Here is a 14,976-nt window from a genome sequence, read left to right on the forward strand (position 1 = left end):
AAAAACAAAACAACAACAAAAAGAATATTCAGAACCATTGTAAGAAATGACCCCTTTTACTCCTAAATATCTATTGGAGGTTTCTTGTTGGCCGCCTGCGCCAACGTAAATTAAAGAAAGGGCTCTTCTGGAAATAGGAGTTAGAAATAGAAAGGAAAAGATAGAAGGAGATATGAGAGAGTGGCCAAAGAAATACCTACCCACGCATGGAAGGGTAAAAATTAGACAGAGTTTACCGTTCAGCCATCTTGAATTTAATGAATCCCCTTTGTTCCCTCAATAGGCAAAATACCTGGGGCATAAACCACTCCCCCCAAAATACGTCAGTGTGATAGTCCAATCAGCGACTTCCTTGTTACTCTGTGGGGGTGGAGCTTTCGAATATAACTAGAACCCGGTTGGAGGCATGGTGAATAGCAGGAGATGGGCAGAGAGGTGTGGCTATCAGAGGCAGGTCTCAAACCAGGAGGGTTACAGTTTCTACCCCACGTTTGCCTGTATAGTCCCTGAGTAAATAACATAGAGACACTACAATTTATTAATAAGCTGTAGTCACCATGATGGGAAGGTTCTGAGCTATGCTATCCCTTCACTTGTTAAAACCCATATAAATACCTGTCAGTTGCCAATATGATATCTTCCTGGATGCTTCTGCACCATCAGCCTGTCTTTAGCGTGATCCTCTCTTGGCAAAGTATTGCTGATCCATCCCATCTAATTCTCTCTCTCTCTCTCTCTCTCTCTCTCTCTCTCTCTCTCTCTCTCTCTCTCTCTCTCTCTCTCTCTTTTTCTCTCTCCTTCCCTCCTTCCCTGCCTCCTTCCCTCTCTCCCTTCTCTTCTCTCACCTCTCCTTCGTGGTCCTCCTGAGACCCCTTACTTGATTCTTAATTCCACCTTCCTAGCCTGTCTGCCCAGTTGGGGTGGTTTGAATATGCTTGGCCCACAGAGTAGAACTTTTAAGAGGTGGGGCATTGTTGGAGGAAGTGTGTCATTGTGGGGGTGGGCTTTGAGACCCTCCTCCTAGCTGCCTGGAAGCCAGTCTTTGTTGTGGGTTCCCCTGGTGTTGTTTGTAGTCTTATGTTAATTCTGCTTCCTCAAGAGGGGTTGCTTCAACAAGGAGGGGATCACAAACTCAGCTGATTTCATGTGAACCTTTTCCCCATTTTAACTGATCAAATAAAGGCTAGAGGCTGTGATTGGGCAGTGGAAGGGAAAGGTGGGGCTGGAGGTTTTAGAATGGGGGAAGAGTAGGGAACAAGAGAGGAAGGACAGAGGAGGAAGAGGTAGAAGGATGATGGAACAAAACCACATGGCCTGGAGAAGCCACAAATAGCAAGGGGTCTCATAGCTGGGGAATAGATTAGTACAGTAATAGATCTGCTCAATCTAGACACACAACTTATAAATATAATTACTTCATTGTGTGTTTTTGATATGGGCTCATTGGAGTAAGAAATTACCACAAGTCTTCTCTTGTTTGCCTTTGGAACAAGATGTAGAACTTTTGGCTCCTCCAGCCCCACTTTTGCCTGGACATTGCCATGCTCCTGCCTTGATAATGGAATTGTAAGCCAGCCCCAATTAAATGTTGTCCTTTATAAGAGTTGCTTTTGTTATGGTGTCTCTTCACAGCAATGGAAACACTATGACACCAGCCATAGGGTACAGCCTTTTATTAACCAATCAGGGATTATTGGGGAGCAGTCTTTACAATACATTAGTTAATACAGTGATCCAACATCAGGCTATCGTCTGGTCAGGGGCACAGAACTCAGCTTCTGAATACACAGTACACAAAACGAATCCTGCTGGTCAATGGGAGGCAGAGGCAGGTGGATTTCTGAGTTCGAGGCCAGCCTGGTCTACAGAGTGAGTTCCAGGACATCCAGGGCTACACAGAGAAACCCTGTCTCAAAAAACCAAAACCAAACCAAACCAAACCAAAACAAAAACAAAAACAAAAACAAACCTCAACAATCAGCGCTAAGCCTGATATCCTAAGTTCAGTCCCAAGAATCTACATGCTAGAAAGGGAAGAGCTGCTTTCTGTTGGGGCCCAAAAGCCCCTGGCATCTCAGTCTCCATCTTCTCCCTGGGCCATCATCTATTAACTAATACTCTTCAGTTTCTTCTACTATCTTGCTTCCATTTCCACAACTGACTAGGGACATTTTATGGTAGGAGGATTTTTGGATACCTTACAATGAGAACATACCTTTCTGGACTTTTTACAATAAGGACATTCCTTTCCAGACATTTTACGATATGGGGACATTCCATTTACATTAATGTGTAACTAAGCAATAATACCAGTTTGGCCCGTGCACCTGGGCAAATACCTTTGTGTTCTGTAGCTTTATAAACCCTTTGTTTCCCTAGAGCAAATTGAGACTTGATCAGAATTTTTTGTCTTGCCTACTTCCTTTGCATCTCCTGATCCCAAATTTGTCACTATTGTTCCCTTCTCTCGAGAACCCTGTTGTTTAAGTCCTGTAGGTTGGGGCAGCTGGCGCCCAGCAATGGAGCTCGAGTATGAGAGGACCAGTGAAGATCACCACAGTGTTTTTGGTTGGCCGATGAATTTTGTGTGGAAGATGTCTTGCACTGGAACCTGCCACCTCGACTAGGGATCCTGGCAAGTTTGCAGTGATCATGGGACAGGCATTGAGTAGCTATGAATTCTTTGTGGAAGGTTTGAAAAAGGCTTTAAAGGTGTGAGGGATAAAGGGATAAAATACATGACTTACTTGCATTTTTTGAATTGCATATTTGTCCACAGTCAAGAACTGCATCAGGCAAGAGGAACAGGGCTTAAAATAAAAGATAAAAAATAAAAAGAAAATAAAAGGGAGACACTAAATATATGAATGATATGAGAGGGAGAAATTAAGAGAGAATGAAAATGGATTTCGGAGCTCTCCTAGGGACAGAAGGAAATTGGGAGACGTCCTGCTTCCTTTCTGGCCCCTAAAGGAGACATCCTTAGTTCTGGTTACATCAAGTTCTCTACCCTCTCTGTGTTGTCTGTCCTTGGTGCACCAATCTATCAATTTGTGTCTGTTTTTGTTTCATTGGCTAAATAACTATTGTTCTATATTTCATGTTGAAAAGAATAGCTGGCTATCCATTTCTTGATTCAGCTTCAGTGTGCCGAGCAGAGGCTGATTTAAGTTTCCCCACACCCTTAGCCAGGAGTCAAACACAGCAGGAGAGGCCTTGCTGAAAAGCTGCTTTTAAGAAGGGTCAGTGGGCTGGCAAGATGGCTCAGCAGGTAAGAGCACTGACTGCTCTTCCGAAGGTCCCGAGTTCTGATCCCAGCAAACACATGGTGGCTCACAACCACCCGTGGTGAGATCTGACGCCCTCTTCTGGTGCATCTGAAGACAGCTACAGTGAATACCAGAGTGAACAGGGTGGAGCAAGCCGGCTGGCAGAGGTCCTGAGTTCAATTCCCAACAGCCACACACATAATGGCTCATGACCATTTGTACAGCTACAGTGTACTCATACACATAAAATAAATAATAAAATAAATCTTTAAAAAAATAACCAGCCCATAGAAAGTGTGTGTGTGTGTGTGTGTGTGTGTGTGTGTGTGTGTGCAATTGATGAAATAATGTGTGGAATGCCCTAGTTGTAATTGGCTGAATTTAGCTTAAAAACTCCAGTCTGACATGGCAAAATTGCTCATCCCCCAAGAGTCTGGCGGAGATACTTCATGTGGAGAAATAATCCGAGTGAACCACACGCAGGAGCCTGCATGCTGCAGCTTCGCTCTAGGGAATCTGGAGCAGGGAACATCTAGTTGCACCTTACCTGTGTGTCTCCACCAGGGAGCTAGGGACTGCCAGACTGGAAAGGTTAGTGGGAGAGTGTTTGTGCGAACGAATGAATGTGGGCCCATTTTACCATTTATTTGCTTTTTGTCATTTATGAATAAATAAAAGTAGTAGAAACTTTCCACCAGGTTTTGAGGAATTTGTTTCTGCCATGCTTTACGGCCCAAATCGCAACAGTTGGCCTAGACAGCAGAAGGACTCTAGCTGGAGTTTAGCAGATGCTTAGCATTATCTAGCAGTGGTTTAAGTTGTGGTAGAATTCAGAGCAGCTCTAGTAGCTGCTTAACATCATATAGCAGCTGTACCTTAAATTATGGGCTATTTACCAGGCAATAGATATTTGCATATGCTCCTAGTCTAAGAACCTCTGGCCTCGAAGTCAAAACTGAAGCCTTGAAGTCACCTCTGATCCGAAAGGAGATGAGAAAGAATGGGCAGAAGCACAGAGTACACTGAAAGGTCAAGAGGGGAAGCTCTAAACTTATTCAGCAGGCACTGGCTTTCGTCTCAAAGTCAACTCTGACCCAAAAGGGAATGAGGAAGAGTGGGAGGATCACAGTAAAGGAGCCAGGGTGGCTGAAACTTACACTATAAAAGGCCAAAGAGCCAAGGATGAGGGAAAGGTCTCCAAGCCTAATGAGAAAGTGGCTGGCAAAAAGATTAGTGATACATGCTAATAAATTATTTAATGTATTATTGAAAGCCCACCAAAAAGTAATATCAACTGGTACTTTAAAAAGAAATTGATAAAGAAACTGTATCATGTAGCCTATCTGTTAACACCATGAGCAGACTAAAAAAACTCATCAAGGGTATGAGAAAGATAAAATTGGAGGACGAGGAGACCTCTGGCTCAGTGGAAAGTGCTTGGCAGGATACTTATCACATAGTTAAGAATAAGACTAAATACAGGGAAATTAAAATTGACATCCCAGTAACAGCACATCAGCACCTATCATAGAGAGAGCATCACAAAAGAAAATACCTAGTATTCTCATGAAGACTATAGTCGATATAGATTAAGACAGACTTATGGGCAAAAGGATAGCCATGAATATTACAAGATGATGGAAGGACTCTCTCCCTTTAAAAAATGCCCTCTGAGGCTACATGTTCTTTACAATGAACCATCATGCGCAGGAATTGGCAGCCAAACTTTGTAGCATCTGGGTGATTCACTTGGTGTTTTTGGAGAGACTGGATTTTTGGAGGTTGAGTTTTGCTTTCCAAAATTCTGGCGTGCTTTGCGCCGCCATCTCAGAATGACCCAGGTTTGATAACTGCAGTTCAAAAGTAGGGAGACACTTAAAAACTTTGTAATGTGAATGTAATGCTTTCGGTATTTATTTGAAGAGAATGGATTGTTTAAAATTGGGTTTTGCTTTCCAATAGATATGGTTATGCCTTAATATTACAAGAGAAAATTAAAAAATATGGTTAAAATTGCCAGTGTTCCATTGGCTGCAGTTTGCAATTTGATTGAAAGCTCAGGATTCTTAACTCACCCATATTTTATAATTAGGATGATTGCAAGAGTAATAAAAGTTAACAACAGGGTCGGGCAGTAGTGGCACACACCTTTAATCCCAGTAATTGGGAGGCAGAGGCAGGCAGATTTCTGAGTTCGAGGCCATCCTGGTCTACAGAGTGAGTTCCAGGACAGCCAGGGCTACACAGAGAAACCCTGTCTCGAAAAAAAAAAAAAAAAAAGAAAGAAAGAAAGAAAGAAAGAGAAAAAGAAAAAAAAGGTTAACAACAGCTGTAGCCAGTATGGACCTGCTGACCCTTTTACACTTATTAGATACAGTTGGAGAAGCAAAATTTTACCCCCCCCCCCCCAAGGCTGGAAAGGAGATTTCAGTGAGAATTTATTTGGTATCAAACAGGTTCCTGATGAACTGTTTCAAAGAGTTTGTACTACTAAAAACAGCTAGTGGGATTTTCAGAGACCCTCAAGCAGGGGTCCCTTTTGTTATACAATTGTCTTATGAGATCACTAATGCAACTCTCTGCAGCCATCCAGTCACACAAACAAAAACAGACTTATCTGAATATATTCATCTTTGTGCAAAAATTAGACCCTCATACAATCAGGGTTTAGCTATGTTTGCTGCCTTGCAGGGGACTACAGTACATACAAGCAATGCTTTCACAGCACCAAGGTAATAAAGAATTTTTTAAGTATAAATTATTTTAAGAAAGACTGTCCAAAAATTAGAGGCATAGACAGACAGTAGAATTGCTCCTCTGGAATCTGTCCTCAGTTCAGGAGGTGTAATCTTTGGGCCTAGACTCACACAGTATACTCAGATTAAAAAATATTTACATTTGAGTTAACGCAAAACTCAGAGCAGCCTCAGCAAGGCTTGTGAGGCATTTCTTTTGTTTTGCAAACCCTGCCTAGGGAAGTTTTTATGGCCTCACCTCTCCTTGCCTCTGAGAAATTGTTTTTAAGACAAAATAGCATTATCACAGAACTATCCAGGTGTTGTTCAAAATAAGTTTAAACTTAAGATTTATAAAGGGTCAATGAGGGTGTGGACCTCGTGGAGGCATTACAATCTGGCCTGCCTACTCCATATAGAGTTATTGTGTATTTAGAAGATTGTTTTTTATTCTGCATCCTGGTAATTGTAAAGGGTTTGCTTCTAGTGAGCTTGTAATCATTGGAAAGTTTTGCCTTTAGGATTGGTTAATAGCCTTACATTATGCAAAATATTTTTTGTCTCTGCTTCAATACAAGAAGCTAGGACTTTGAATTTTTCAGTGCATGTTGTTTGTTATGTGGAGAGTATTTTATTATTAGCTAATTTCTCTGAAGGGGAATTTTACTACCTTTGCTCTTACACAACAATGAGCTTTAAAAATTTTGGAGTAGATGTTGCTCCAGAAAAGTTTCAAAGACAATATCCTTTTCAATATTTGAGGCCTCAGTTATATCCTAGAAAGGGTTGTGGTACAGAAAATTCAATAAAGAAAAGATGATTAGATTACTTCAAATTATTTTCAAAAGCTTTCAGGAAATGTTAATTGGCTAAGACCTCACCTTAAGCTCACCACAGGACTTAACCCTTTGTTGGATGTTGTTGAAAAGGAAAATAAAAAAAAATTCAGCACGAACTTGCCCACGTAAGCCTGGGATTGAAAGAGTTAAATCAAAGCAGAGGCAAGTGGCCAGGGACTGACAGGTCAGGAAGACATAAACCATAGGGATAGGGTAAAAATGCAAGGACATATCCAAGGCCCAGGCCTGCAAGGACTTGCCAGGGTGGACATTGACTAATGGGCCACCTGTTCCTCTTAGCACTCCCCTTTTAGGAATTTTCAACTCTAACTACATTTAAAATAGCCAATCATGTATAGCCACACCAATTCCTTTGTTCCCCCAGACCTTTTTCCTATAAAAACCCCTAACCCCTGGGCCTCATGGTCGATTCCTGGTCTCCTGTGTGAGATTGGGGGTCGAACCGGAGCTCCGAAATAAAAATGCCTCATGTTTTTTACATCAAGATGGCCTGTCGTGTTCTTTGGGTGCATGTCTCCCAGGACTTGAGCGGTAACTCCCCACAGGGTCTTTCATTGTCAAAGGGGATGTGAATTACCTGGGGAAAGACAAAGAGTTGTGCAGAAAATAGAGGAAGCTCCCTGCAAATGTTAGTTATTGTTACTCAGTGTGCCCACAACAATTCTTTGGCAAAAGAGAACATTAATGTGGATTCACCTTTCTTCATCACCAAGTAAAGTTTTAAAATCCTGTTATGAAGCTGTTGTGGTATTAATAAAGAATTGTAGGGTCTTCCAGTCTGTCTGGGCTGGTGCCCTGAGCAGACCTTGGGCACAAGCTCTTCAGCCAGTCCCACAACACCCAGAGGAAGCTCCACTCCCAGGTGCTCTAACAAGCCCAGAATCACAGGATCACAGAGACAGCTTGACTCTGAGGAGTTCTGACACAACCAAGATCACAGGAAGGACAGCCTCCAGTCATATGTAGCAAGGGCAGGTAGCACTAGAAATAACCAGATGATGTGGGGCAAGTGTAAGAATATAAGTAACACAAACCAAGGTTCCTTGGCATCATCAGAACCCAATTCTCCCACCATAGCAAGTCCTGGACACACCATTACACTGGAAAAGCAAGATTCAGATATAAAATCACTTCTCATGGTGTTGATACAAGACTTTAAGAAAGAAATAAATAGCACCCTCTAAGAAATACAGGAGAACACAGATAAACAGCTAGAAGCCCTTAAAGAGGAAACACAAAAATCCCTTAAAGAACTGCAGGAAAACACAATCAAACAAGTGAAGGAAATGAGCAAAACCATCCAGAATCTAAAAATGGAAATAGAAACAATAAAGAAATCAGAGAGAGAGAGACAACCCTGCAGATAAAAAACCTTGAAAAGAAATCAGGAGTCATAGATGCAAGCATCACCAACAGAATACAAGAGAATAGAAGAGAGAATCTCAGGGGCCGAAGATACCATAGAAAATGACACACGGTAAAGAAAATGCAAAAAGCTCCTAATCCAGAACATCCAGGAAATCCAGGATGCATTGAGAAGACCAAACCTAAGGATAATAGATATAGAAGAGAGTGAAGACTCCCAAGGTAATGGGCCAGTAAGTATCTTCAACAAAATTATAGAAGAAAACTTCCCAAACATAAAGAAAGAGATGCCCATGATCATCCAAGAAGCCTACAGAACTCCAAATAGACTGGACCAGAAAAGAAATTCCTCCCATCACATAATAATAAAAACACCAAATGCACTAAACAAAGAACGAATTTTAAAAGCTGTGAGGGAAAAAGGTCAAGTAACATATAAAGGCAGGCCTATCAGAACTACACCAGATACTATGAAAGCTAGAAGATCCTGGGCAGATGTCATACAGACCCTACGAGAACAAAAATGCCAGCCCAGGCTATTATACCCAGCAAAACTCTCAATTACCATAGATGGAGAAAACAAGATATTCCATGACAAAACAAAATTTACACAATATCTTTCCACAAATCCAGCCCTACAAAAGATAATAGATGGAAAACAGCAACATAAGGAGCAAAGCTATACCCTAGAAGAAGCAAGAAAGTAATCTTTCAACAAATCTACACAAGCCTAATTCCACCTCTTACAACAGGAAGTAACAATTACTTTTTCTTAATATTTTAATATGAAAATTAATATTACCAACATATCCTAATCGATTGAAATCCAAAAATATAAGGAATTAGAAATTTGTTGATTGTCATCCGATGGATTCTCTAATTTGGTAATTGGAGAAATAGGTCCAATATTATATAATCTATATACACCTTCTGCTTGTTTGTTTGTGACAATGTCTTGCTGTGTACCACATAATGGTCTTGAGATTGTCCTTCTCCTATCTCAGCCTCTCTATTAGCAGTATTGTTTATTTCATGTTTTTACAGTATACTATGGTTTTCAGAAAAGCTTACATATTTTAAAAGTATTTATATACCCAAAGTAGTGTAGACAATTAAATTGGTAGAGGGCTTGTAAGAGAACAACAAAGTGTGAGACTGAATGTTTTGCTTCATGTTTGTAACTCTTGTATCAAGTTACCACAGTAAGAGCCAAGATCTTAAGCTCTACTAAATACAAAACAAACAAACAAAAACACTTTATATATTTATGTTCATTTAAGAAAATATTAGTAGTGATGTGTTATTTTGAAATATACACTTAATACGTTTGGAGTTATTTAAAATTTATATTGAGAAAAACGTTTGTATTTTCAGTATATGCTTGGTGTTCCTAATCAGATTAAAACAAATAATGGAACTGGCTATTACAGTCAACCATTGGAGATGTTTTGTCAACAATTTCATGTTACCCGTATTACTGGAATTCCTTATAATTCTCAGAGACAAGGAATTGCTTTTTAGTTTTAAAATTTTTAAATTTGAATGCCAAGGAACTCTTTGCTGAGTGTCTATAGCATCCTACAACTAGGCATACTCGTGTCTGGGTGAGATGGAATTGGCATGGCATGATCCTGATCAGGTATTTAATTTGGCGAAGAGGGAATGTTTGTATTTTTTCCCACAGAATGCTGCAGGAGCTTACTAGCTGCCAGAATTATTGGTGTGACATGCTGACCTGTGAGCTTGCTGAGTGCCCTGACAATGGTGACAGGGAAAGTGCTGCTTTTTGTAAACAAGTCCGGGATTGTGTGTGAATTTGAAAACACCAACAAGAATTAGAGAAGAGATGTCAGGAACTTTTCGACAACTCCATGTGGAACACTTGGAATGGAATTCTGCCCTATCTTCTCCCCTTCCTTAGCCCCAGTGATTGGCTTACTAATTCTACTATCACTAGGACCTTTTCTTTATGGCCTTTATTAAGGGCAAATAGATACAATTAAGGCCCAACCCTTGCAGATTCATTACCACTGGCTGACAATGTCAGATCTGGGAGATGGTTTTGATGACATTCTTACAAATGGCCCTTAAAATAACCCAGCTCATGCTTGACCCTTCACCTTTCCAGTGCAATGGACTGCCTAGCCAGTGATGGGCAACTGAGATGAGGAAGCTGCCCTGAATATGAATGGCAACCTAATACAGGGAACCCCACTAAGTTGATGGGGTTCCCCCCATGACGGATCAGACCATTCTGGGAGAGACTGTCCTTGCAACCTCTCTGACCTAAGACAGGCACAGTCCTCTTGGAGTCTCTAGGGCCAAACTGATTTAGACATTGGCACCCTAAGTATGCCTTGTTTCTGTATGCAGAAAAGGGGGACCTGTTAGGGCCCCAAAGCCCCTGGTATCTCAGTCTCCATCTTGTCCCTGGGCCAACATCTAGTAACTAACACTTTTTTGTTTCTTCTACTATCTTACTTCTGTTCCCACACCTGACTAGGGACATTTTATGATAGGAGGATTTCCGGATACCTTACAATGAGGACATTCTTTTCTGGACTTTTTACAATGAAGACATTCCTTTCCAGACATTTTACGATATGGGGACATTCCATTTACGTTAATGTGTAACTAAGCAATACTACCGGTTTGGCCCATGCACCTGGGCAAATACCTTTGTGTTCTGTAGCTTTATAAACCCTTTGTTTCCCTAAAGTAAATTGAGACTTGATCAGAATATTTTGTCTCATCTACTTCCTTTGCATCTCCTAATCCCAAATTTGTCGTTGTTCCCTTATCTCAAGAATCCTGTTGTTTAAGTCCTGTAGATTGGGGCAACTGGTGCCCAGCAATGGGCAGATTTCCACTGTTAATCTCTGAACTACCATTTGGAGGCAATGAAAAGTGCATGCTCTTCTCTCTCCACATACATGAATAAAATTTCTTTGTTTTGTTTTTGTTTTAAGACAGGGTTTCTCTGTATAGCTCTGGCTGTACTGGAACTAGCTATGTACACCAGGCTGGCTTCAAACTTGGAGATCCACCTGTTTCTGCCTCATGAGTACTAGGATTAATTTGTGTGCCACCTCAGCCCACATGAATTAAAAATTAGAATATATAGTATTCACTGTGCTATTCATGAGTAGCACCAATATTTAAGATGCTGCAGTGCCACTATGCTTCCTAGAATGGCTTGGATTAAAGAATCTGATCGTATTGTAAGCCAAGTAGACTGCATAGGGACCACAGCTGGCAGACACTGCTAGTGATGTGTATAGGCCTTAGCCTCATTGAAAAAGGCTAGTATGAGACATTACTCACCACTCAGGCATCTGCTTCCAAGTTATTTACCTAGAAAACCCTAGACCCCATGTCATAGAAAGACTAGCACAGCTTTATTTGTAATACTGAAAGCCATTAATAGTGAATTCTGGCCAATGGTGCACAGCTTGAATCCCAGCACAGTACAGTCAGAGGAGCTCTGTACATTCAAGTCCACCCAGGGCTATGTAGAAAGACTCCATCTCAAACAAACCAATAAAAGGTTCAAAGACATAAAAAGGCCCATCTTTCGAGTCTATGAGGCTTCCTTCTGACATAGAGTCCTCAGCAGTAAGCATTTGTCTAAGGTCACAGCATGTGTTCATGGTTGCATATTGCTCAGGGCTACATCACATTTATTAACTATACCACTCAACCTCAGTCAGTCACTTAGGAATGTAAAGCCAGGGGCTGGAGAGCTGGGACTTCCAGAGGACCTGAGTCAGAATCCCATTATCCAACAGAGTGACTCATAAACATCTGTAACTCCACTTCTAGGAGAATTGACATTCTGGGCACTAGGTACATATGGTGCACAGACATACAAGCAGGAAAAACACACATATGCGTAAAATAAAAATATGCTTAAAATGATGCCTTTATTTAAAAAAAAAAAGTGAGATTAAACTCTGGCCACTCAGTGGGGATCGGTACTGCTCTGCATTGGGAGTGAGAAAAGAAAAAAAAAAACCTGCAAGCCTGCTCACTTGCTTGATTATGCACAGCTATATAGTGTTGTAAAAGATTTTGCTGAAATACTTTAGGGTATAGAAAAAATATCTATATATTGTATGGATGCATCTCCTGACAACTAAAAAAAACCTATGGCCTATGGCTTAGGAAGGGAATAGAAGGGGGACATTCATGAGGCAGAAAGGGAGAGGGCCAGGCAGAGGAGGTGGGGGAAGATGTGATAAGAAGGACACATGGTACCTGAGCACGGGTAACCAGCCACACAGCAGAGTGTAGGCTAAAATAAATGGGATCTTTTAAGTTGTGTCTAGTCAGAGAAGAGCCTAGCTGTATGGTTAAGGTATTTGTGAATACATTTTGAGTGTAAGTCTTTTTTTCTGGGAGCATGGGGCTGGGAGGTAGAACCAGACCTAACATCTACATTTAATCTTTAGATCCCAGATGCTTAGTCAGTGTTCTGTTGCTGTGAAGAGACACCATGACCACAGCAACTCTTATAAAAGGAAGCATTTGATTGGGTCTTGCTTACAGTTTCAGAGGTTGAGTCCACTTAATCAAGACAAAGCTATCTGACAGAAAGATGAGTTTTACTGTGTTCCTAAGGCTGATACATGGAGGGGAGCATGGTGGCATGCAGGCTGACATAGTAACTGAGAGTTCTATATCTGGTTCTATAGACATCAGGAAGAGGGAGGCACTGGCTTGAACACTTGAAACCCCCAGTGACACACTTCCTCCAACAAAGTCATACCTACTCTAACAGGACCACTTCACCTAATCCCTGTCAAGTCGTGCCACTCCCTAATAACCAAACATTCTAATATATGAGCCTATGGGGGCATTTCTATTCAAACCACCATATCGGATCTATTTCTAATACTTCACCCCAATAGAAAAAAAAGCAAAGTTCTTATATCAACTCATAGGATGAAAAGGTATCATGGTAAGGTTTCATTTCCAAAAAGTAGGAATGCACACTTTCTACAGTGAGGTCTGGAGAGGGTTTCCAGGGTGAAGGTGAGGGGCAGTTAACATATGCAGTTTACTCTATGCCAGACTCTTTTGTCAGATTTGTGTGGGAGTGTGTTAATGTGAGCCTGGGGTCAGCATCAGATGCATTGTGTGACACTGTTCACTGGAAAGAATAAAGATACTTTAAACAAATCTACTCACCCCAGATAAGAAACCAATGGCAGACCAAAGTGTGGGCACCACCAAAGTCCAGCTTGGTGAACTAATTAGTGTTATTGGGACTACTTAGAGGAATATGGGTGAGGGGTTACTTATGGGAACAAAAACGACTCAAAAGCATCTGTATTGCCCAAGCCCATTCCAGCATGGGTGACAGCTCATAAAAGCTGGAAATCTGGAGCATACGGCAAGCCATTAGTCATCTGACAGGTCGGGATGTGTCTTTTCCAGGTGGCTCAGCTGCTGTTTTTTAAAGGCAGGTTGGCTGGTTGCTGCATCTACCAGGTGTTAGGTCTTGTAGGCTGTCCAGAATATCCAGAAATGAGCTCAAGTGGTTGCAGGGTTACTGGAGTTAGATAAGAGACAACATTACTCAAGAACTTATGAAATTGGTTCACATTGGCCAAAAAAGTGTAGTCTTAGATTTTTCAAATCCTACTTTTTATAACAGTTCTTAACCACTTTAACCTCCTGTCTAAACCTTGGCCCACCACCCACCATAAGTAGTGGAAAAGAAAGGTTATTAGGATACGGGGGAAGTGGACCTGTTTATAAAACGTTCTTTGGAGCAGATACAATCTGCATTGTCAGGAAATCAGCAGTTCAGTTCACAGGAATCACCAGCAGCAACTCAATCAACATGAAAACACTTCACACATATACCAGCACTCCAATACTGTTGGGGTAGCAAATATGAATCAGCAGTGGTGATAGGACTTAGCAGAAACAGCCAGGCCTCAGTCAAATCGGCATAAGTCAGCAGGAGCAACCAGGACCAGCAGGAACACCAGGAGAAGTTCTTTGCTGTGCCTCTCTCAACAAAGTGAAGATCAGTGAGACCAAAGACGAGAGACTAATAAAGCATTGCAAAGCTAGCTATGCAAGCCTCCTGTCACTGTCCATTGAGTCCTATTAGTACTCCTTCCAAACATCATGTGCCCTTCCATGGGTCTGCCTTTGCAAAATGCCATGTGAGTCTGTATCAGCTGACATTCCTCTGTCAATTGGCCTGAGTCTGAGGAAGCAGCAAAAAACCACCAGAAGTTTTTTGGTGCATTTCTCTCTATAGAGTCACAACAAATAGAGCTTAGCAATGCAATGTAAGGCGAACCAATACACGTCCGTGTATTGAAGAATCCTTCATCAAGAATCCTTTCATATGCTTGCTTTAGAAAAACATCCTTTTTTCTAAAATGCACCTGTGTGTGCTTCACCGAAATGTTCTTTGACATAACTGACTTACCAAAGAAATCAGAGTTTCCACTTCCAAAAAGAGTAATTTCCCTTATCCCTTGCAGAAGGGACAAATGACTACCTGTAATTGCATATCAAAGTCCATGCTGGTTCTAGGCTTCCTCAGTATACAAGTACTTGTTTTATGTTTCAAAGCTAAGACAGAATCCTAGCCTTCTCAGCTCCCCAGGATATTTACTCTTCCTAGATACCTGTTTGTTCTCTTTATAATATCAAGGGTTTATTCCCATACTGTTCTCACCTCTCTCTCTCTCTTTCTCTCTCTCTCTCTCTCTCTCTCTCTCC

This window comes from Mastomys coucha, unplaced genomic scaffold, assembly GCF_008632895.1.
Source record: "Mastomys coucha isolate ucsf_1 unplaced genomic scaffold, UCSF_Mcou_1 pScaffold22, whole genome shotgun sequence".
NCBI lineage: Eukaryota > Metazoa > Chordata > Mammalia > Rodentia > Muridae > Mastomys > Mastomys coucha.